General features: G+C 43.2%; 1 protein-coding gene across 5 annotated transcripts in view; it reads right to left on the reverse strand.

The window, feature by feature from the left end:
- The window catches only part of RIN2 (Ras and Rab interactor 2), an 82,238-nt gene extending 58,143 nt beyond the window's left edge, over window positions 1–24,095 (reverse strand). For 3 of the 5 annotated variants that reach the window (XM_034060588.1, XM_034060584.1, XM_034060587.1), the window contains exon 1: window positions 23,992–24,095. The gene's annotated coding sequence lies outside the window, so the exon portion shown is untranslated. Of the gene's footprint in view, window positions 1–8,860; window positions 8,881–23,823; window positions 23,844–23,991 lie in introns of those variants that run through there. The other 2 variants (XM_034060586.1, XM_034060585.1) reach the window with 2 other exon arrangements.
- Between the last annotated feature and the right edge of the window lie 234 nt (window positions 24,096–24,329).

Raw genomic sequence — 24,329 nt, forward strand, 5'->3', positions numbered from 1 at the left:
GAGTCTGCAGGAGTAAAGACAGAGGCAAAGAAAGCATTCAGCATCTCTTCCTTCTTTATATCATCTGTCTCCAGGGCACCTACCTCGTTCAGCAGTGGGCCTATATTGCCTCTTGTGTTAGTACTGTGAGCAGACACCTACAGAAACTAGGCAAACAAAAAAGGGTTTTACTGTTCTGCAGTCAAGGCAGAACAGGCAAAAATATTACACCAAACTTGAAGTATAAACTAGGGAAGGTCAGCTGATGGCAGAAGACTAACGCTGCTGATTGATACCCATAAACATAGTCCTTAGGCCACCCACTTTGCCAGTACCAGTATAGGAGCTGAAATACAATCCCTTCTGTCTCATAATGGAAATGCATGGAAGCTAAGTAAAGCATAGATACTTGAAAACCTATGGTGAATTAGCCTTGCATTACAATCAAATCACAATAGCAATTTATAAATATATAGTAATTTTTAAACATTATATTTACAGTTAAGCCAGTGAACTCATTTTCCAGTGGATTAAACTGGAAACCAGAAACAGGAATAAATACAGTTTACTTTCTTCCTTTTTTAATGGGAAAAAAATACTTCTAAAATGTAATCCCACATTTGAGAATATGCCAAGATATATACATAGAACCTCTGATTTTCAGCAAACTGAAGCATCCTCATGCATTTCGTTTTCCTGTTCTCCTAGCACATTTGCACTACTCCATGGAGAGAGGACTGCGTTCATTTCTAACCTACAAAGCTCTGGTTTGTCCAATTACTCTGACCTTATCTGCTTCTTGGCAAAATTAAACTTTTCCTTTTGAAAGTATTTCCTCTGAGAAGTTAACTGGAAGCCTCCTTCCAGGGACACGGATACAACTGAGCACAATATCACTTTGAAAAATCTATCAAATAAGAGCCTCAGTCTGAAAACTGTCATTGGTGCCAGGACTTTGCAGACCTCTCAACTCAAATGTTGCATTGTGTTAGCACAGCTGTATCCACAAGCAAAAAGCAAGGGGATTATGCAAAAAGGGTTCTAACTTCCATCATTCTTCTGGCTGCCGAAAGGGTTTACAGTCTTAGTCTTTTTTTTTAATTCCAGTAACGCAAGGGCACATTACTGGTAGAAAACGAATACTGCATACAGCAGAAATGACAAGCCACTGCTCACAGAGACACTTCTCTGCCTTGCCATTTTAATTAAACATTTAAAAAAGCTTGGAAATGACAAACATTTCCTCATCACCCTCCTTTTTCTTAAAGCACTGATTTTTATCTCTGCTACCTGAACATAATGAGCTTCCTCCCCTGAAGGAAGCCTGGTTGCCACCAGTATGCTGTCAAGGAAAACCAGTGTTTCTGCCTAAAATGAGGTAAAAAACCCCCCAACCTTACAAGCAGCCACTCAATCCCCACACAGGCAGAAGGGCCATGACTGACTGCAACCCTTCTCAGGAAACAATGTTCTTTCAAAAATCTAAAAGGGAAGCAGGAAGATGCAACACTGACTTTTTAAAAGCAATGACAAGATCACAGGTGCTCACTGTCCCCCAGAGTGCCTCTGAATGCCTTTTGCGCAACCATAAATGCACTACCAGTTACACACCTCTCACTGATTCCTCCAAGGAAATCACTATTCTTCCCATAAAGAAGAAACGAAGACACAAGGTAGCTAAAGGCAACCAGCAGAATTAAATGATGGGCAAATATTCTGATGAATGAGATTAGGTTTGGTTACATCCAAACTGCTGACATACCACTTTATATTTTTCAGTTGCTACCTTTGTCACATCAGGCACCATCATCCTCAAGCCTTGTTTGCTGGTACAGGTAGCACAAGGCACTGTGTCCTCCCTCAGCAATACTTGTTCCTTTCAGGCCGGTACAGCAGCAAGCAGCCATGGCAGAGCACGAAGCTCACTCTGTACAACTGCCTTCCCTCTTGCTCGGTTTTGGTCAAGCTCTGTACCAGGACAGTCACTCAGGCAGCCCGAGTATTAAACAGGAGTCACAGACAAGCAGCCAAGTCATAGACTTCACTGTAGTCCCACCTTTAAGACAAAATCCTTGTCTCTCACTGCACTCAATGCTAATCCAACCTGAACTTCCATGGGTTGGGAGGGAAGAGAACAGGACAAACAATCACTGAGGATCACTACAGTGACACACGGCTCTGGACATCTCCTGTGAAGAAACCCGCTGGAGGCTGGGACAATATAGAATCATAGAAGAGTTTGGGTTGCAAAGGACCTTAAGATCATCTAGTTCCAAACTCCCTGCCATAGGCAGGGACACCTCACACTAAAGCATGCCACGCAAGGCTCTGTCCAACCTGGCCTTGAACATCGCCAGGGACAGAGAATTCACAACTTCCTCGGGCAACCCATTCCAGTGCCTCAGCATCCTCACAGGAAAGAACTTCTTATATCCAATCTAAACTTCCCCTGTTTAAGTTTTAACTTGTTACCCTTTGTCTGTCACTACTGTCCCTAGTGAGGAGTTCCTCCCCAGCATCCTTTTAGGCCCCCTTCAGACACTGGAAGGCTGCTATGAAGTCTCCACGCAGCCTTCTCTTCTGTATCCATGCAGGGTCACTGCCCTATGGCTTGCACCAGGGACAAGAGGCAAGTTCCACTGAAGCCTGCTCTGCTAAAGGGCTGCCCAGAGGATGTCCCAGCTCTGGGCTCCAGCAGCCCCCCAAAAGACAGAGTATGTCAAAACAGGAGATGCAAGAGCAACAGCGGAGGCTTGAAATCTGGCCAAGGGATCCAGAGCCTCTGTAAAACAGAGGCTTCCCCTGAACTAAGACACAAAGTCAATGCCCTTCACCCCTTTCCTACTGACACTTTTTCAAGTCAGACAGGCAGGAGATCCAGCCCCTAGAGCATGGCCTGCACCACGCAGAATCCCTGTCTCTGGGATCTAGCTTACATGCATGCAGCCAGGGCAGCTTGAGCAGGCAGCCACTCCTGGGCAGACATGACAGAACCTACACCCAGGGCCCAGTGCAGCCTCGTCTCATGTCAGTGTGCAGGGTGCTGCAGTTGTGAATCTGGAGGCAGAATGATGCTCTAAAGAGGTGTAGTGAAGAGTTTGCAGGGTCATAACCTTGTAACCTCCTCATGATTAGGAGGATAGTGGCCTTGATGGACCCTCACTTGGACACAGTATGGCTACTCTTTTCCTAGTAAGTCCTCTATCCCAAAATAAAACAGCTGGCAACTGCTCTCTCCTCTTCCTGTTCATAGCTTTGACTTAGAGTGATGTTCTCCTAGATATCAAACTGTATCGTGCAAAAGTTACCCTTCAACTCCCAACATTGTCCATTGCTTGCTTATTGCAGGTAACAGCCACTTTCAGTTTCCTTGGCTGATAATTTCCAACACCTGTATTTGCATCCTGAAGTATGAATTCTCCTCATCCTGTTTAACAGTGCTGCTAAAATCACAGCCATCTTTCCAAGGACTCTGTCACCTCACTAACTGCTAAGCCATAAAATATCAGCAACACCTTAAGGAGCTGCTACCTGGACAAACTCAGATCTTCAGGGGCTGTGACCCACTCCATGAATGGTTTGATGTATTTATCTGACAATCTATAGTGGGAACATCACTGCTAAATGACACATTGCTCTTTCTACATCTGCTTTCACCTAGCCATCACTCCTGCCTCAGCCACCCCTTTCCCTACAAGCTTATTTATTCCCCTTTATTCCTATTCACTGGCAGCCTTTTAAGAGAGTGAAAGATGAATAGCAATTAATTTGAGCTTGTTTCAGCATGGCACTCTCAGGAGAGATTTTAAGTACCATTCGATTTTGGACAGATCTGCTGGCTCTCTCACAGCTGTCCAGCCACTTTTTATCTATGCTGAAGTCAAATGCAGAAATTAAAGCATCTGAAAAATCCCATCTGAAAAGCATGCAAGAGTTGGCTTGACTCTGCTCCTACTGACAGAAACAGACATTGTATCACTTTTTCCAACAAGAGCTTACAGTTAGGGAGACACTGAATGTCTAAAAAAATCCAATCCTTAAGCTTTGCTGAACATGGCACATTACCAAGAAGATTATGTTTGCTACCAGTGCTGTGTCTCTGCACCCCTTCAAAACAGTTTCTTCTTCCACTAAACAACCTCTTCCTGCTTGCTCCCATGGCATACTTTCCACATTACTGAAAAGGAATAAAAACCCCAAGTAATTTCCTTTGGCATAGCATTTAATTGTAAAGGATACTACAACATCTCCTATAAGAGAATGATTGTATGTTGATGCATTCATGTCATTTTGCCTCTAGACATGTCAGAAAAATATATTTGTAAGACTGGCTTTGATTTGGGTAACCTTTCAGAAGGTCCATATTCTTCCCAAATTCTCTGGCCTGGATATTTCACAACAGTAGAATTTCTTCCAGTATTTAAAATTTCCATTTGTTATTCCTGCCAAAACCAGTGAATAATAAAGTGAAAATACCCAGAAATACATTTTTAAACCTCCTAAAAAGACATTTAACACCAAGCTGCAGTTCCTGAAGAAGAAGCCTGAACTAGAATATAGCTTCAAGGTCTGGAGAAGCTTCAGAATTCATATGGAAGCAGCAAGTCAAGTGATGGGTTACAGCACCTGCATTCAGATGCAGATGCACCTGATAACCCACAGTTAAGCCCAGCAGGCTGTTAGTTTGGTTACTTGGAAAAAGCCTCTCTCTCCTGCACCATTAATCCCAGAGAAGAATAAGGGTTTCAGTGTTCATGTTGGAACTCCTCACTTCTGGCAGACAGCAGCACCGAGCAAAGCTCTCACAACCCTGCCAGAATGTTCCTCCATGCAACAAGGGGGAAACAGACACCTGACCTACTACTGGTTCAGGGAGTTTGAACGCTTCTAGCTACTCAAACATTCCATGATTAAAGTGATTAGATACCATTATTCTGGTATTTGACAGCTGCACCTTGTACACCATCTTTTTCTACAATTTACTCTTTTGTACTTAGTTACTGATATACACTATAATAAAACAGCACACTCAAACCAAAACCAAAGGTATGCTGACTACTGAAAGCTAGGTCAGGTCACCGCAGCATGCTTTCAAGAATCAGCACCTGACATATAGACCGTTGTTTATTAAATGCATATGTAACATCTGCAGATCTGCAAGACTGCATAAGGCAAGGGAAAAAAGTATAAATAAGATTTTCCTGCTAAAATGAACAACCTGATGGAAGGAAAGGGATGTCTTCGCCTAGTTTTAATGACTTGCCAAACTGCACACCAATATTCTTAAACCCATTATGTGGTAGTCGTTTGTTCTCAGACTACTTCATAACCACCATTCTCCATTATGACCATTCTGTGAATCTGTAATGTGGAGGAAAAGAAATCCTCCAACACTGTAATAGAGAAAATGGAACTTGAACTTACATCCATATTACAGCAAAAGAGTTCTTGTATACAAGGTATCTCTGCCTAATGGCTGAGGTATGCATGCTTGAAGCAATGATAAATTCAGTAATGAACATGGAAAGATGACTTGTAGTTTACTGCTTATTTGACAGTCTATGGCTTTTTCCTGGTGGATTAATTCCATACATGCTCTACTTCTTTGCAGAGTTTTATATTGCATCAGCAGACAATAACAATGACTATCTTTATTTCAGAAAGGGAGGACACAGACACTTGACACAGGTCCTCTAAACCTGCCTCTATGCTCCCTGGCTATGGAGAGAGCACAGGGACAGAAGCTGTCCTAGCTGAAGTCAGCCTTTCCAGTTCTTCCATTAAACCACAAAGGTGCTCTTTAGAAAGAGTAACAGGTACTTATCCAACCTTTTCAAACTCAAAAGAATTTGAAGCCAGGCCAGCCACACATAAATGCCAGGATGACGTGACTGATGCTCCATGCTTACAATAACTGGTTTTAGACCAAAATGGATTCATGGTACCTTAAATTCACTGGGCAGCCTGAAACCTTGCAACATATACCTGAAAGGTTGCCATGTTCACCTGTCTCAAGAAGAAGAAAACCTCCACCACGCTCCTCTAACACTGGACATAACTTGTGCATAAAATGATCTAAACAAAACAACATTTTGATGTCAAACTCCCCACATGCTGCTGAAGCATCTCAGAGACTTACAAACAACAGCCAGGAATTAATTTTATCTGTTTCTTAGTCTGATAACAGAAGCACAAAATATCTGCACGGCCAAGGCACACTATTTATAGCATTCTGCACTTGCACCTCCTCTCAGGTCCATCAAGTGTTAATACATACTTTCAGTATATGGTACCAGAGGCAGTGAAACAGGCACCACACTGTATCATTACACAGGTTAGCACAAACAGTAAAGATTGCACTTCTAGCCCTCATGATCAGGTCAAAACTGGTTTATGAACATCAGATGGCTAAATTCTCCATTTGAAAACATGCTCAATGCCTACTTCAAAGCATTTCTTCAGTACGGCAAAGTATTTCTTTCATCAGAGCTCTTGCTCATTTTGCTCAGTGTTTTCAAGCATACTGAGCAGTTTCAGGCCATTTCCAGTAAAAGCGATTCCCTTTTCAGAGCTAGGGCAAAAACAAATCGCTTTTAAAAAATTCTTCTTCATTTCATTAATTGGAAAGGATTATTTTCACCCAAAGGAGCACACAAAAGGGGGGCTGGGGGAAGAGAGGAGGGGAAACATGATGACACAGAACTAAAAGCTGTTTGTGCTACCTTAAAAGTAAAAATTAGCCATGGATCATGAATTGCAAGATAGGAAAGTGACCCTACCAAAACTGCAAAAGCTGTGCTGTTTTTTCAGGTTATTTTTCAATTAATAGAGAACACCAAATATCTTTTAGGCTCTTCACTGTTAAAAAATTTATAAATATTAACTGGTTTGTACACCACTGAACAGGAACAAAACACAGCTTCTTTCAACTACAACTCAATAGCACTTTCTAGTTGTGCTTGTTGCATCATTGATCTGCTTAATAGGTACCACTCACTAAGAAAATAAATATAACTGCAAGCAATTGTTACATTATTCCCTATGAAATGTTTCGCAAAGATCATCCTTTGTTTCTCTATTGTTAATAGCATTGTTCACAAAGTAGACAAAGCCTAAGCATCTACATCCTGTTTCATAAAAACAAAGATTTCCATTGATGTCCACAAGTATTGGAATGAGATTCAGTATAAAGCTCGCTGAATAGTATGCAAGAAGAGACTGTAAGAAACCTGTAAGTCACTGAGCATGCCTGTTATTTGAGCACTACTTAAAAGCTTTAACTGTTCACCCTAGGACTGTTGAATACAAATGCCAAAAGTTTCATTTGCTGTGTACCTCAACTTCAGCACAGCATGAGATGTCAAGGCAATGACTCATGAGGGAACAAACAGCATTTTCTTATTCTGGTGTTGACCTTGGGCTCCTCATCCATGGGATGCATTCAAAAGAAAGTATGTAAATTGTGCTCTTGGACCCCCACTGATCTAATGTTTTACTTATTAGCTAAAGAATCAGGTCATCAGAAGCATACTATGCTTGACACCTTACTTTTCAGATAGCTCCTAGGGACAGTAGCTGCTACTCTTCAGTACACAGGCTGCTCTTCCTCCAAGTGTAATAAGACAGTTAAATATACAGTAAACTTATTTCAGCTGAGTTCATGGTAATGGCTTAATATTTGACTTTCTTGGTAAAAACTGTTAAGACATGTAACCACCTGGGCCACTTCCCAGTTTAACACTTAGCACTAGTTAGGAACAATTTCACCTTTTTTTTTGTTTACTCAAGCTATCAGCATATTTATGAAATGGTAATTTTGTAGGTCATATAAACTTGGGCTGTATACCAAACACTATGTTCATAGTATTGGGGAGCTGCAGAGTAACACATCCCCCACAACACACAACCCACCAGATACTACAGCTGTGCAAGCCTGGGCTTAACATTACTGTCCTCAGAGTTCTCACTTACGAGACTGCATATTAGCCAGCAGGTTAAGTTACCTTAACAGTAGGAAAAGTAGCATCAGAGCAAGAGTGACAGCCAAGGCAAGTGCAAGGTCCTACATCTGGGTCAGAGCAATCCCAGGCACAGCTACAGGTTGGGCAGAGAAGAGATTCAGAGCAGCCCTGCAGAGAAGGACTTGGGGGTGTTGGTCAATGAGAAAATGAACATGAGCCAGCTTCAGTGTGTGCTTACAGCCCAGAAAACAAACATATTCTGGGCCGCATCAAAAGGAGCGTGACCAGCAGGGCGAAAGAGGTGATCCTGCCCCTCTACTCTGCTCTTGTGAGACCTCACTTGGAGCATTGTGTGTAGTTCTGGTGTCCTCAACATAAAAAGGACATGGAACGGTTGAAGCAAGTCCAGAGGAGGCCACGAGGATGATCAGGGGCTGGAGCACCTCCTGTATGAAGACAGGCTGAGAACATTGGGGCTGTTCTGCGTGGAGAAGAGAAGCTGCGTGGAGACCTCAGAGCAGCCTTCCAGTATCTGAAGGGGGCCTACAAGGATGCTGGGGAGGGACTATTCATTAGGAACTGTAGTGACAGGACAAGGGGTAATGGGTTGAAACTGAAACAGGGGAAGTTTAGGTTAGATCTAAGAAAGAAGTTCTTTCGTGTGAGGGCGGTGAGGCACTGGAATGGGTTGCCCAGGGAGGTTGTGAATGCTCCATCCCTGGCAGTGTTCAAGGCCAGGTTGGAGTCTTGGGTGATACGGTTTAGTGTGAGGTGTCCCTGCCCATGGCAAGGGCGAAGGCACTGGTTGATCTTAAGGTCCTTTCCAACCTTAACTGTTCTACAATTCTGTGATTCATCGCTTGCAGTACTGGAGAAAGCTGCCACCTCATTCTGCAGCCCTGGCTAGTGCCGATGCTCACCTTGCCAGCAGCCCAGGTTGGTTTGCTTCACAAATCCTTCTGCTACCTTGTCCTCCAGCCACTTCTAAAAGAATTAGTCCAACAGCAAAGAGAGCATTTAAATCACACTTCAGATTAAATGTGCATCTAAAATGAGACAAATTTAAAGTGTAGCATCATCTTTAAGAGAAAAAGGTGTTTTTGTGATTTCAGGAAGTGTTTGTGCTGCCTTTGACCACATCCACAGTTCCACTAAGCCAACACGTCCCAGTGGTTAATGCACTCTCAAGATTTAAGAAACCGATCCCAAACTGGGTCGGAACTTTGATGTACAATTTTTCTTTGTTTCCCATGAAAATGGGGAACAGTACTGCCTTACCTCACCCCCTTGTCTGGGGTTTTTCAAGGACTAAGCTACTTAGCACTGACAGAGTTTCAGATACTGTAATGATGGGGGTGACACATGATAGTGCTTTACTGTTGTCAGTGCATATACAGAGGAAAGAAAGGTGTAATCAGGGTTGGGACATACCACAAAAAAACAGGAAGAGACCACATAAAAGAAGCATGAGCATCAAAAGTGTGTGCAAAGAAAACTCATTTCCAGAGACACACAGACAACCCCTAAACCACAAAGGATGTTACACTCCTTGGCTCATTTCAGTGAGATTTCCTTTGCTCTGTAATGCTTTCTGCTAGGAAAGATCTTCAACCTGTCTACAACTCCCAAATGGGAAGGGGTAGAGAACAGAACCAAGTTCTTCTCAAAAGCACAGTACTAGAAGGACAAGACAAAAGTCAAAGTGTAGCACAGGAGCTTTCAACTCAACATAAGAAAAAAAGACTTTCAGCACAAGTGTGTTCAAGCAGTGGATCAGGGACCCAGCGAGGTTGAGGTGTCTCTGCTTTTGGAGATACCAAAAACTCAGTGGGTCATGGTCCCCAGCACCCTGATCTGGCTGGAAAGAGGGCTGGACTCACTAACATCTGGAAGCCCTTTCCAACCCTTGTTAGAATCAGCATACAAAATCAGCAAACTTTACATAAAATATCAAGTAGAATATTTGTTTCTCAATGAAGAAAACATATTCACTAGAGAAGACTTAAAAGAACAGTGTTTAGGTCTTGATCTATTAGTTTTGCTTTGTGCACAGAAAGCACCACAAAAAAAATCTTTCACTTAATCAAACCAAACTCCTTGTTCTCTACACAGACCTCCCATGTAAATATATCAGAGAGCAAAACACACCTATATCACTTCTCACTGACCTAACCTAGAGAGGATCCATTAGCAATGAACTGATAAGCTATTCCATGTAGAAAGCTTGCATCATTGTTTGTCTTGGCTTTGGAGACACACTGGTGTGAACTGAGGTAGTCTTACTAGAGACTCACCTTCTACACTAGTAAAACACAATGCTGCTAACCTGTATTAAAAGGCTGCCATCAAGTTCAGAATGTAATTTGCTCCTGAAGCACAATTTGACTATACAGAGTGGAAAAAACACACTGAGCCATGTCTGTGAGTCAGTCCACTGTCATACAAGTGTGCCAACAGAGCAAGCAGGAGACACCGCAAAGCACAGTATTCTTACTGTCCTTTTTCAGCTATGCCGTATACATACCCCAGGAGATGCCTAGACTTATTTCATAATGTTACTAGGCATTAAACAGAAGAAAAAAAACCAAACACCAAACACCACACACAAGATCCCAGGGAAAAATAAACTTAATTTGAGCAGTCTTTATTTCTGGCCTCTTCAAGGATCTGGTTGGGGGCAGGGCAGAGGCATACATAGGGCAATCTAACAGTTCTTCAGAATGACTACAGACAGCATAATACAAGATATTCCCCCTATCTGACCTATCTGGAAAAATTAGGAAGCTTAAATCCTCAAAATCATGTGGAACACCTGTACCTTTCCCATAAGGATCCAGACTATAAGACTGGCTACAGAGTGATTGTTTTATGAAAAAACTCACCCACAACTTTGATTAACTATGCTCTGAAATATTAATTTGATTGTGGTTTTTCATACAACTGAACTACTGCTTATTTCAGGAGCTGGACAGATTGATTTGGGAGATGTTTTCTTTTTGAGGGACAAGGGGGTTTCAGATCCTCAAATATTCAGAATCTACAATTTAGTTTATAAATCTACTTTCACCAAATCTCTGAGAAAGCCAAACATGACATACGATTCTGATAAACACTTTTTGTGGTTTCTTCTCCCAACCTATTTCTTTATGGGGAAATAAAAAAAATAGTGAAAACAAAAAGGTTGACACACAGCAGTGAAACCCAGGAAATTTAGAGCTGAAGGCTGCTGAAGTATCTGTCCCCAGTTAATTCCACCCCTCTTCCTGTTTTTTATATACGTGCCATGGGACTGACAATGTTAGCCTCAAGCAAGCTTAATTTAGGTTTCAATCTGTGTAACTTCGAAGTCATGTAAACACAGGTCATCCTTCCTCTCCTATGCTGCTCTTCTTGATTCTCCGTCAGATGACAATTGCTCCCTCTGACCTCTCCCTGTAACTCTTCCCTCTGATAACCATCTCTGGTACATCCATCATCTTTCTGTCACTGCTGATTTGCAATTCATCAACAACTCAAAGGTTAGTGCTGCTTTCCCAGACCGCTTCCCTTTTTCCATCAGGTTGTTCATCACTAGCTGTCTCCTCTCACCCTGTTTATCCTGACCAACACAAGTCTCTCCTGCCCCAGGCTGTACATGCAATTTGCCCTCACCCTTGCAGCTGAATCTCAGTTCAGCAGTGAAACCCCATGACTTTGTCAGCTTTCTTCCCTCTATATGAAAGTTTTCCATCCACCAATCCAATTCTCTTCACAATTTACAGTTTCCACTGTTTTTTACTTCCTGCTAAAGCTCTTCACCTTTTCTACACCTTTCTCCCTAGCTATCTGAATAAGCATCATTAAAGGACAGACGTACATTGTATCACACATCTACAAGATTTGGCATTTTACATGAGCTTGAGCAGTCTTTTTTTCCCTCCCCTTATTCCAACATCACATTTGTATTTAAGATGGTTCAAGATCATCACCCCAATAACTCACCTATCTGCTGCTTTCCTCAAGTCCCTCAAAATACCAGGACATACACACTCCCATAAACAAAGAGGGAGGTATTGATGCTATGCCAGCATCTGGCTCTTACAGTAAAGAGAAAGGCTTAAAGCCTCTTCTAGGCTATCTTCATCCAGACAAGTTAGAAAGAAGGTCCTCCCCCTCCTTAAATTTGGGGATGAGCAGTTTTCCCTCCTATCTTTGACCCCCCAGGGCTACAGGAAACATCAATGCCAAACTTTGCTTCTTTGGCAGCAACAGCAGTCACATAGAAACCCATCTGATTACTACTAGAAGTTTCTCTTTCCTCACTGTATTTATGAGTTCATAGGAACTACTAGCAGGGGAACTCCTGAGGAACAAGAGTGGGTGTTCTGATTCTCCACTATTAGTTTACTTGTATAAACAATTTGTTTTCTCTCTCCTCTCTCCTGGGACAAAGTGTTTCAAAATAAGCATTTCAAAAGAGAACAAGCCTCATTTGTTGAAATGGTGAAACTGGGTCAAAGTACTGACAACAGCAGACCATTCTAAATTAAAACACATTGGTGACTCCACGTTTACTGTATCAGGGGTTACATTATGTACATAGATCAGATAGACAGTCTGCTAGTGTCGCTTGTTTTTTCTTTCTCATCTGAATCAAAAGTAATCAAACCCAGACAAGTGAGGCAGCAGTCAGATGTCAAGGTCTTTTCTAGTTTAATTCTTGTTGACACACTGGTACCAGAAGATTACCACGACTGCTAGCAAAAAACAGTGGCTAGCATTGTGTATGGGGAGCGAGGACTAGGGATACTGGGATACAGGTTTACTTGGTCCTTTTACAAATGAAAAATTAAATTGTTTAACAAATTCTATCATTCTCTTTTTGCAGGTAATAAAGAGAAAGCTGCCAATGGTCAAAATAGTTCTTGTGGTTACATAGCACAGTTTCAAGACTTAACAGCATTATTTTATTGCTTCTACAGCTGGTGCCAGTTATTTTTATATGGCTTCTTTGTATAAATTCAGCAACATGAAAAAAAACCTTCAAAGTTTATCAACCATTCTTAAAATAAACACCACTGAGTTAATTTTTCTCTCCCTCTGTTCCTCAGCTATGATGTTTCCCTGCACAAACACAAACCCATGCCTCTAGGGAGTCACAAATCTCAAGTGAGTAACTTGACCTGCTGTGACTAAGCTAGGGGAACTCAATCCACCCCTAAAACTCGCTATTCTTTCACATTCTGCCTTCCTTCCAAAACCATAGCACCAGAAGGTAAATCACAGGGGAAATAATCCCCTTTCTTTCACAGCTGGTGGACCAGGACCTCACCTGGGCAGGACCACTGTATTTCCTCCTACTTGCAAAGTCCTAGCCCAACCCCTACTGCAGCAGGTGAACATGAACAATGCCCAGCAAGGAGCTGGTACAGGCTTCCTCCTAAAGACAGAAATCATCAAACTCCATTATTTTTCCCAAGGCCTGCACAAAGGGCAACTGGAGCTGCCCAGAAACCCCCAATGAGGCCAACACCCCCACCCCACAAGGAATGAACTGACATTTGATGCCGAGTACCCGCTGACAACCAGGAAAGCATAAGCCTAGAGGGACTGCTGGTCCACTCTTCCCACCCCCTCCTTTACCAGCCCAGAGGGGCTGTTAGGATCAGCTGAGTTTCCTAATGCCATTATAGGGCTCAAAAAGGAGTAAAGCTCTTTCCCTTGCCTTTAAAGCCCGAAGTGTAACAGAAGCAGCTGTTGTCAGCTGCCAGTCTGACTGCATCCAGCTCGTGTTTCCCACATTTATTCTTAGCTTGAAGGGCTAGAACCCATTTCTTTCTAATTCCTCCTTCAGATAAAAGTTATATTCTGCAGAATATAACTGCAGTGGTTCCTCTCTTGTCCAGGCAATCTATTGTTTGACCATGCATAGTGGAAAGAGACCCAGACTATAACTCAGTTCTAAAACATCTAAACCACTTTCACTCTTGTGATTCCATTCTCCGTCCATACTTTGGCCATCCTGACAGTGACATTTTATTGTAAGCTTTCTACCGTTGCTTCCTTGTACAGCACCAAACACCTACTGCCCCATGCCAGCACTGCAAATGCAGCTGCAATAGCTACTTGCCTAAAGCCTGCATGCTCAGTGAATTTCAATTTTTGCTTGTGAATCTCTTGATCAGAAACACATTCCAAGCCCACAACCACTTCAAACAGCTCCATGCTTCTTAGCAGCTTGCCACCAAAAAGCACCTCTCCTCATTCTCCTCAAATGCAGGAATTCATACAGAAACATACCCTCCTTGCACCTGCAAGTTTCACACCTACATGCTAGACTAGAAACGGGTTTAAGCAGCCAAGGAAATAACATATTGTCTTCAATTAAAAGCTGGCAAGCTTGAGACAAATGGTTTCAACTGACAATCAGCTTTCTATGCTAGCCACTGGACAGTGGATGAATAAAAGCAAGGGATTCCATTAAATGCTCAGTCAGGCATCATACATCACGAACTTTGCCAAAACTTTACATGACCTACCTTTCTTTGGAGATTGTACATCCAGACTAAATGGGACTTTACAGATGCCAGGGATAGTGCATACAACCTGCAAGTTGCTAGACTTGGTGGTTTATTTTTGTCAGGACCTTTACTGTAGCTTCAAGAGTTAAATGTGGCCCATTGGCCTATGCTGCATTAATGCTCATCTCACAAAGTGTGTCAATTAGGAAAAGTGCAGAGAAAAACTGAAGAACTGTTTGTAGCTAAAATCATACATATATAAACCTCTTGCTGAATGGAAAGATTACTGAGCATGAGCTCAACCAATGATTTACCTTTCCTAAATTTGTTGTCCCTTTAACACACCAGATTCCAGGAAAGTGTTCCAAATGAAGATTTCCGCTAGCAAAATGAAGGCTTTCTTCCCTTTCTGCTGGGCCCAAAGGGCACGCTCAGCCTCAACACAGAGGAAACACTTGTAACCAGTGTTACAAGCCCATCCTTGCCAGGAAGGGAAACATCCTTACAAACAGAGCTGTGCAAGGGAACTCAACGTCCACCTGCATGTGGGAAGTATAAAGAGCAATAAAGCAAAAACCCAAGGAGTTTTCCGATAATAAATTATGCACTGCCTACTAGCAGGAGTTTTAACTACAGCGATAAACACAGAATCACAGAATAGTTAGGTTTGGAAGGGATCTTAAGATCATCTAGTCCCAACCCCCTTGCCACAGGCAGGGATACCCCACACTAGACCATGTCGCCAAAGGCTCTGTCCAACTTGCCTTTGAACACTACCAGGGACAGAACATTTACCACTTCCCTGGGCACCTTGTACCAGCACCTCACCATCCTCACAGTAAATGACTTTTTCTTTATATCTAACCTGAACTTCCCCTGGTTTAATTTGAACCCATCACCCCTTGTCCTATCACTACAGTCCTTGACGAAGAATACCTCTCCAGCATCCCTGTAGGCCCCCATCAGATACTGGAAAGCTGCTGTGATGTCACCACGCAGCTTTTCTTCTCCAGGCTGAACAGCCCCAACTCTCTTAGCTTTGTTTGTGAAGGAACAGGTGGTATGAAACAATGTGTTGATAGTAAGATTACTTTCTTCAATTCACAGCTTCCAAGTTAGTGTCTCCATCCAGGTATCCTTAGTTAAACTTACTACTCAGCTTATTCCAAGGTCCAAGACTTTTCCTTAGTTTTACATTTCGTACTTTGGTGGTATAGCCAAAAACCTGCCAGGATGATTAGATGGTCAGCATTAGAACTAATAATATTTTAGTCATTATTAGAACATCATTAGTAACTATTGAAAGACTATTACCTACTGTCTGTTTTTAAACACATAAACCAGCTTTAATTGCTAAGCAAAACACATAACATTATATAGCAACACAGGGAGCACCAATGAAATTGACATAAAATATTATGGTATTGCTTGGCCTGAAATAAACCTTAAATAAAAGATTGAGCTTTGACATGGCTGTGATACTAAATTAAAACAAAAATGCCTCTAGCTCACAGTGGAGTAGTGAATGCAATGGTTCTCAAGTCTAGACTAGGGCCTGGCAAATAGAAGACTACCAGCAGTAAAGGAAGATGCTCAGTGCATCTGCCAAAAGGGAGTGCACATGCAAGTACACCGTCATTAGCAAGGAACAAGACAGTCAAGATAGAGCTAAAACACTCCACTGGTTTCCAGAGCTGCTGTTAACCACATGGGAAATACACTAGAAGTGATAGCTAACATATGCCCAGTCATTCATGAAATACCAGCAGATGAAATAATGTTTTTCACATAGACATCAAGAAATGAATCCACACTATAATAAATAAAATATTTATCTTGGCAGATCATACCTTCTAGAAAAAAAATGAATATTTTAAAGGATGTACTGCAAACACTGAGAATATCTTTCTAATGAAGCCAAATGATGAGCTGTGCTTTTATCCAGGCAACACACATGACTTAAGAATTCTTACGTCACCACTAAAGAGAAAATTTGAATTAATCAAAGGGAAGCTGCTTACTCCACAGTGGAGCCTCATTTTCAGTCCAATTAAATAAGCCAAAAATTCCAAGCAATGCATAAAATGAAGATCACTGATACAAGTTTGAACTGGGGCTTTCTGCATAAGTCCTCATGACATGGTGGTGAGACTCAAACATTGCTGCTGTGCAACAGCTTTTGCTCATTGTTCTTATTGTATCAAAATAAGTGGAGTGTATCAAAATAAGTGGAGCCACAGTCTATTTCTCACATGGCATGGCATGCAGGGATGGCACCTTTCTGGGCTGTGGGCTCAGGGCTAGTAGATTTCTGACCCACATTCCTAATTGACTCTGCAGTTTCCCAAGTCTGACACACTTAACCAGTGGGAAGTTTACTCACAGCTCAAAAGCTGTTTTCTAAAATTCTGGATATTTGAAAGCAGTTTATGAAGACCTCAGCAGCAATTATCAGGTCTAACACACACTGAGGAACACTTCAAGATATGAGTTCTACTGCAGCTAGCATTTAAGTTCACACTACTAGCAGCAAAAGTCACAGGGCTAAAATTCACATTCTTGACTTGCACTTCCTAAAACTGAACTCTAACTTCCAAAACTACCACCATTTTAAACGGCTGTCTCTAGACAGATGCTAGGAAAACCTATGTACAAAGTTGGGCTTATACTGTGGCACATGGGCAGACAATTTAAATGATCCAGGGCACCCTCAAGGTTCCAGATAGGCAAACCAAACAGGTGCCCTTAGCAAACACATTGCCAGAAACCTGACTTTCTCTCCCAAGCTATTCAAAGAGTTCAAATTATGATTTTTTAAGTCCCTGGCTGTAGCTAAAATAATTTATTCTGACAATTCACTGAGTGCTGGCATCTCATAGTTGCCAGTATCTGTTTTCCTCAGTAACAGTCTCAGCAAGGTACGCATCTTAAAGCATTGCAAGACTGCACCTGGCGAAAAAATGTGTGTTTATTATTGTGAACATTATGGTTTGGTTTTGTAGTTGTATTAAACAGGAAAAAAAAAGTTTAAAAAATTAACTTTTTCGCAAAAAGTGTTGAGCAGTTTCCCACACAAGCAGATCCTAAATGGAAGCAATCTGGGCCTTACTTCCTTCCTCCTAAGTTAAAGTTATCACAAAGTTCACTCACAGAATCAGCAGGAAGATCAAGTAAACAGCAGCACATAGTCACATCAGCCCAGGCTGAGCTGGAAAACAACAGCTGGTAATTCTGCCCATTTCTCCACACAGGAGAAACCACTCCATGGCCAAACTTTTGGCTTTTGCCTTAAGCATCTGAATAGGCATCTGTAGGGCAGGAAGACAAGAGAGGATACTCTTCTATGGTAAATAGCATTTCTCCATGCACTGACTCAACGTGCTGCTCTGATCACTCACTCAGACTTGCCTCCTGCTATCCTCCCATGGTCCACAGCTCTGAATCTTCATCTGAACCATCAAGCTGAGGAACACAATCAGTTCAGTCAAGCAAATATCTCCATTGCTTTCCACACATTCTCAATGTATTTAAATATATGTTTTGGCACATGCTCAAAAAGCATCCCATATTAAGAGAAATTATTGAGCAAAGGATTAAGGGGAAGACAAGGCTACAGATCCAGAAGCAAGTTAAAAAAGGGAGTGCCAGCAAATGTAACACACAGCATGTGCGAAAGAAAAACCCACAAGACTTAGGGTTCTTTTCATGCTGGGAATATGTTTCAACAAAATCAGGGTCAAAAAGCCCTGGAGTTAATTACTGGAAAACACGGATTTGTATTCAGCAAATATAAAGCAGAAACCAAAGACATAATTTCAAAAAAAAAGAAAAAAAAAAAGGAGAGAAAACCATTTGAAAGTGAAAAAAAATTGGGTTTTTTGATTTTATTTTTTTCTTTTCCTTTACAAGCCACTTATGAGACCATCTTTAGAGCAGTGTGTTTAGTCCTGGGCATTTGCCCAGATGACATTCACATTCTGGAGCCAGTGGAGTGAGGAACAGTTGATTTGGGGGGTTATTTTTGGAGGAGATTGGTTTTGCTTTGGTTTTGTTCGGGGTTTGTCTGAGAGAAGCCCCTCAATAAAGCTGTTTCTGCCTCTAACACTATATACATGGGTTTGAGGAGAGGACTGTTATCATCCCTCACCAATTTGCAGTGCTCCATTCATTGTAATGGAGCATATCACTTGCAGCTAAGAATTTGTTCCCTAGCTTTTAAATAACATACAAAACGATTCAGTGCCTCCAGGCTTTGCAGAATGCTGGAAGATGACACCAGCTTCTGTGTACAGCAGGGTTTTTGCTCTTCAGAGACAAGTTGCATGTAAGACACTTTCCAAGACCTTTCATTTATAAGGCTATCTTGGAAACCCTGTTCCAAGATCAGAAGGAAAAATGCCATTTCTATGTCTCAACCAACCCTATTGTTATACATCATCCTCACAGACCAGAATCCTCCATGGTGCAGCATCATTAATAGTCTTTTCATGCAACAGCCACACAAATGGGTTCACTAATTTCAAATCATGTATGATGATTACATATGACAAAATACTGTTATTCCTGCCAGAGAACTAGTAGTACTCTAACTTTCTTTTGCTACTTTCACTCTACCATGGCGACATCTTCACACACTTCTCATACTCCCACTGTCAGCAGAATCCTATCAGCTTCAAAGAGAGCAGCATGGCATTCATGGGGAGTAATTTTCAACTGAGTTGCTTACAGCATTGCAAAAACAACCCCAGAATGAGTCTAAGAGAATGCGATGACAGCTCCACAATTTCTTTTCCTTTATGTGTAATTTCTCTCTGCGGATCTCAAGGCAGAAAAACAAAACCACCAAAAATACACACCTGCTTTATCAGCCAGCTTCTTTTCAAAGCATTGCAGTAGACGGATGACTATTCTCAAATAACTGCAAATCAAACTTAGATTGAACAGCAGATAAAAAAGTATATGTGTATTCCAACTTCTAAGCATGCAACAAATGCATATACTATCAATCTTGCAATTATAAGACAATAAATTTCAGTCACTTTTCTTAGAGAACACACTTAAATCTTTCTGTAAGCTTTCAACAAATATGTGAAGGGGAAAAAAAAACCCACAACCCAAAATGGACAGATATGGGCTTATCCATCCTGCAAAATGTTTTATTTTATTTAGAAGAGTTAAGCATGCGCTTCACAGACACAGGCTTATAAAAACTACAGAAGTCACATGGACAAAAACCAAGCCCTTGGGCCTGATTCAGCATTTGCAACTAATAGCATGAATTCTGGAGCAACTCCCTTTAAGTTAATAGTTAGTATAAAACTTACTGTCAAAGAGGAGAACCAGTTCCACCATGGGGTGACATCTTGCCAAATGGCCTGTGCTGCACAAACATCTTCCTGTCACTCTGCTCTAAGAGTGGGCTCCACATGCAGTGCTCGCAGAGTGGCAGCACGTGCTTTACACATGCTTTTCACAATGGCTGCCATGACTGGGCCCAGCAGGGCAGTGCCTGGATGAGGAAAGGACTTGTGCTTCCACACTGCACCAATCTTCGTCTCCATCTTGACAACCTCATCATCTGCTGGGAGAGCAGATGCTTTTCAGGACAGCAGATCCAGTGTAGAGGCAGCCATGGGCTGAGACTCACCATGATGCCTGGCAAGTCCTTCATCACCTTTCATTTCTACAGCAGCATTGTGGAACAAAAAGCCAGAAGGAAGGCTGCATGTGTTTGTCATGATCTGCCTAAAAGATGCTCTCTAAACCAAAAGAGGCTGGGTTACAGAACACCTGCCCTTTCAGATAAGTATTACACAGGGCCCAGACCAAAAGGAATCAGACCATGTAAGCACTTCAGTCTAGAGCCAAGAAGGCAAAGTGGTAGCAGCCACCCTTCCACAAACAAACCACTTTGCATCTCAGCAGTCAAGAGACTAAGAAAATTCTACATCCCTTCCAGTCCCTTTCTCCTTGGTCCCATTCAAACTGCAAATACTCAGACCCCTGAACAAGTATGGTAGGCCAGACTGCCTTAGGATTAACTGCAGGTAGGGAAACATCAGATAAAGCCGATGATTGTAAGTGGTCCTACTCTAGGTCATAAGCACCACAAATGCCAAGAAGTGATGTGCTATCCTTTCCAGCTCTCATAACATGTTCCATAAGAAGATATGGGATAATGGTATTGCATATAAGTGTCTTGCTATGGAGTTTGAGTCAGGAATAATTTTCAGTGTTCTAAATTAAGGTATATATTGGAAATTGGAGCCTCATATCCCTCCAGTTATTACTACAGGATATCACTCCTGTGCTCACATTTTTTTTATTTTTTTACACAATGACTCAATTTAACAGAGTGCCAAACATTTAGCTCCACTTCCGTCCCCTCTCCCAGCACACACTAAATGTACCAATGGAATGACGAGTGACTGGAACAACAAAAAGAACGGTTTGACTGGTAACACTTGACTCTGCTTTGCATTCTTCCCAAGCAACTCTTAAGTAAGGAATTTTAAAGGTTCTTCTGATACACATCTTGATAAATCTCCAATTACAGATTAGAGGTACGTAAACCTCTTATTTTCAAGATCTGTATGCTATGGTAAGTATTTAGAGCCACAGGCAAGTCCCGCAAAACCATGGAGCCTACAATCCACATGACCACAGAACTAGCTTTCTGTACATTGCTCCAGTCTATGCTTGGAGTCACTACTTCTGGCAAGCAAGACCACAATTTGGTTGTTGGAGCCCCTTTCAGCTCCTGATCCAGATCCCCTCAGTGATCGTACAGGGCTAAAAAGCTGTGAGAGTGGTTTGATAACATGTTAAGAAAAGGACTAAGACCACATCTATTTCATGTAGTTCACTCTCAACTTCCTTCTGCTAATGGGAGATGAATGACAGTTACTTATCACTACAATGTGACAGCTGCATTATTCTAGTAGCAGTGAAATATTTAGTCACCCTACCATTTGTTCAGTGCCTTAGGAACTACATTTGATCTATCTTTAGAAACAATCCAAAACCACCTCTAAGCTTTAAGTAAAACAGCTCATCATTTTCTACATTAGACATACTTGAGAGCAACAGGCACCAATGCTCCTGGTTCTAGTAGCCACAGACCTCAACACAGTTGATCACACTGTATGCTTCAACCTCCCAGCCTCTAGGGAGGGGGACGCTGGAGTATTTTCACACAGAGACCATGATACAGCTCCCTGTGGGGCCTCCAAGCTGGAGCAGGGGACACCAAGTTGGCTGAGAGTGCACAAGGGTAGTAGAGCAATCCACCAGGGTCAGCCACAAGAGCCCCTTGACACACCTTATCCAGCTGGGCCAGGAGCACACACTCATACCACTCAGGCCACAGAGCCCTTGACAACTGAATCTGAACTTCTGAAATACATAAAACCCAAACAAACAGCACAGTTGGGCCACCTCTGCTCTGAATAGCAGAGATGATGCAGCCCTGCGCTTACACCTTGGTCAGCACAAAAGTTTCTCAAGCCACCAGAAGTTTTCAAGCAGCCTGAAAATCCTGAAGCTGAACAGGATCATTTTCTCAGCACAGAAGAGTATTTCTGCTAGCTGTCCTTTTAAAGGCTTAGCTGGAGAAGAAACCTACATTACAGCCACTGTACAACCCAGCCTCAACAGACTTACCTACCAGGGAAACTTTACCCTGGTCACCCATTTACAACAGCACCTTCAGATCCCAAACCTGCTGAGGGGCAAAACCAAACAAAAAATCTAACTATTTACAAGTTAAGCAAATATAAACAGACTGAAAGCAACAGAAATCCCTTGAAAAGTAAGCCTCAAAACCCACTTGGTGAGTGTATTCCAAGCAACATGCTAGAATCTTGGTCCATGCAGCTCGTCAATCACCATTTTCAGAAGAGTCAATATTGCTGATATTCTTGGTAATTACTTCTTAGCTAAGGTTTTTAATTAACACAAAAGAATGAGGCAGGGGATTAAATACAAATGCTCTCAAGGAAACTAAATGCATCCTAGGATCACACATGATAACATTCAGGGGCCTGTTCCACATAAATGTTTTCAGAATCACAGCACAATTTTCTTGTGTAGCTATGTGACTGACAACTCTAGTTATCAGAGTCTTCCTGCTCAATTATTTGGCTCCCAAGTAACCTATTCACAATCAAATATTTAAAAGCTAAATAGATCTAAAACCAATGAAATGTAACATAGATGTGGCCTGTGGAAAGGCAAGAGCTTGGTTCAACAGATATACCGACATATTTTACCCCAGCAAGACAGTTACTCAGAGAGTTAGTGCAGACACAGCTGAGCTGAAGAGAGAATTCCTGTGGAGTGGCACGGTCTAAAGCTCCAAGTACCTGCCTTTCTGAGCACTGCCTCATAAGCCTTACAGCCTGCACCTGGGCAATAGTGCACTTCTGCAAATGCAATAACTCCAGTCAAATACAGTTAGCCCAGTCACTGGTCGGGTCCCTCAGCTGTTCTAAACAAGCTATATTCTAACAGAGAAACAGCATTCTTGCAAGCAGTGTCCTGTTCCCTCCCACAAGAGCTTTTTAACAAAGAAATACCAGGTGGAAATCATGATTTATGCAATCCTCATCAACACAGCTGAGCTGGCAAAGGCACATAAAGCTATTCCTTACTTATAAGGGTATCAAGAGTTAGACTTCAGGAAATAAGCAAATACAAGAAATGAGAGCTAAGTAGCTTGGAAAGATAATACAACAAAGGAATCAAACTAACAGATGAAAGTACACCTTCCGCTTTTCTGCATTTATCAAACTGGACCTGTGTGATTAAAAATAAGCTTTTATCACAATATTTCTAAGGAAATATTTAAGAAGAGGAACTGACAAAACATGTGCTGTATTCCCATCTTTTGGGCCCTGGGAAGTCCTAATCCAGTCAGAAGAGCAATGCAGATGCCCACACTGAGAACTCTTCATTCAGCCTTACTCAGCTACTGTTGCAGTGTGCACCGTGTACTGCCCGCAGGACCTAATCAGGGTTAGCACCGCACTGCAAACAGGCGCTAAGCTTTGCCTTCCAAGGCTGTACGACTCAGTCCCACTGAAGATGACAGCAGCAGGAAGGGGGGATGGACGGCGCAGCTGGAAGCAGCCGATGAGGGTCCCCCGGCAGGCAGCGGGGTACCCGAGCAGAGCACGGCAGGGCGGGCGGTGGCCCCGAGCCCCTGTGCAGAGGCCTGGCACCGAGCAGGGAGCAGCAGCACTGAGTGCGCAAGCCCTGGAGCACATTGCCCGGGACCTGCCGCAGGGAGACAGGGCCCGGCCCGGCCTCGGCCGCGGCAGAGCCAGCCCAGAGGGGGAAGGCAGGGATGAGGCAAAGGGACCGGCTGCAGCCTGGCTCCTCACCTGCGTCCCGGCGGGGCGGAGAGCGACGCTTCCCAGCACGGCGCAGCTCCGCGGCCCTCGTGTCCCCCGCTCCGCTCGCTCCCTCGGGGCAGCGCTTTCAAGCGGCCGCCGCAGGCCCCTCCGCCCGGCCCCGCACCCCGCGGCCGCCCGGAGCCCCCTGCCCCTTACCTCTCGCCGCCGGACAGCAGCGACAGCGCCGCTGGGAGCCGCCCCCGGCCGGGCTGGCGAACGGGAAGCGGCCGCTGCTTTGTACGGGCCGCTCGGCTCGGGCCGCCCCTCCCGTCACCCCGGAGCCGGCTCCCTCCTGGGGCCAGGCGCCTGCGCCCTGAGCCCGCTCCGCGCCCGGCCCTCCCCCTGCAGCCGCACGGCAGGGCTGGAGGCGCGGTCAGTGCCCGGGCCGGGCAGCAGAGGGGGAGCGGGAGCTCTGCGGGGAGGTCCCGGCAGCGGCCCGGGGACACCGGAGGCCGCAGATGAACCGGGCTGGAAACCACGCGGGGCCCGGCGGT

This window comes from Melopsittacus undulatus, chromosome 3 (genome assembly GCF_012275295.1).
Source record: "Melopsittacus undulatus isolate bMelUnd1 chromosome 3, bMelUnd1.mat.Z, whole genome shotgun sequence".
NCBI classification, from domain to species: Eukaryota; Metazoa; Chordata; class Aves; order Psittaciformes; family Psittaculidae; genus Melopsittacus; species Melopsittacus undulatus.